This window comes from Malurus melanocephalus, unplaced genomic scaffold, assembly GCF_030028575.1.
Source record: "Malurus melanocephalus ecotype Western Australia unplaced genomic scaffold, MMel_1.1 scaffold_2948, whole genome shotgun sequence".
Classification (NCBI taxonomy): Eukaryota; Metazoa; Chordata; class Aves; order Passeriformes; family Maluridae; genus Malurus; species Malurus melanocephalus.
This window is the reverse complement of record NW_026626180.1, coordinates 1129-2323: the sequence shown is the minus strand read 5'-3', so window position 1 is coordinate 2323 and position 1195 is coordinate 1129. Positions and strand designations below refer to the sequence as shown.

General features: G+C 44.9%; 1 protein-coding gene across 1 annotated transcript in view; it reads left to right on the top strand.

Annotated features, from left to right (window-relative positions):
- The window catches only part of LOC130587983 (transmembrane protein 39B-like), a gene marked incomplete at its 3' end in the record, with an annotated part of 7646 nt that overhangs the window by 5328 nt on the left and 1123 nt on the right, over nucleotides 1–1195 (top strand).

Below are 1195 nucleotides of genomic sequence, written 5' to 3'. Positions count from 1 at the left end.
TCGATGATGTTCCCACGTGGGAATGGGAGGGGTGGGAGGAGCAGAGAGAGAACTGAGTGCTCTGGGAGCTCCTCTGGCTGTCCCTGAATTTCTCTATAATTCCTGTGTTTCCCTCCTCCTCTTTTATCTTTTTTCGAGCTCTCTCCATCACTCCCCAACTGGAAATCCTCATTTCAGCTTGAGGAACGAGGCCTGGGGAGGAGCAGAGAGCAGAGCTGAGTGCTCCATGTGCTCCTCTGGCTGTCCCTGAATTTCTCTCTCAGTTACTCTGTAATTCCTGTGCTCTCCCCTTCTCCCCTTTTATCTTTTTCCCTGCTCTCCCCATTGTTCCCCAGCTGGAAATCCTTGCTGCAGTTTTCGAAACAGGCCCAGAGAGGAGCAGAAAGAGAACTGAGCCCCTCCGTGTCCTTCTGTGGCTCTCTCTGAATTTCTCTCTTGGTTACTTTGTAATTCCTGTGCTCCCCTCCTCCTCTTTTATCTTTTTTCCTGCTCTCTCCATCACTCCCCAACTGGAAATCCTCATTTCAGCTTGAGAAACGAGACCCAGGGAGAAGCAGAGAGCAGAACTGAGCACCCTGAGTGCTTTATGTCCTTCTTGTGGCTGTCCCTGAATTTCTGTCTCAGTTACTCTGTAATTCCTGTGCTCCCCTCCTCCYTTTGGCTCTTTCCCTGCTCATTTTTCCCCAGGGTGTTTTTCTGTGGGTTCATCCCACGGTGAGAGTACCAGGCTGGGCATTGGTGACCTCTAAATCCCAACTGGAAACTCCTCACTGCAGCTCGAGCTGCAAATTCCAGAGATTTTGGAGATTCCACATCTCACAGGAAACCTCATTGTCCTGGTGTCACTGTCACAGCCTGTCACTGCCACCCTGATGGTTCTGGGATTCTGGGATTCCTTCCTTCCTGTCGAGCAGATTTTATAGATTTTATATTTTATAGATTTTATTTTACAGATATAACAAACTTTACAGATTTTATTTTACAGATTTTACAGACTTGACACATTTTACACATTTTACAGACTACAGATTTTACAGACTTTACAGACTACGGATTTTACAGATTTTACAGATTTCACAGATTTTACAGATTTCACAAATATTTTACAGATTTTACAGACTTTACAGATTTGATTTTACAGACTTTACAAATTTTACAGGCTTTACAGCCTTTCAGACTTTACAGATTTTCCACA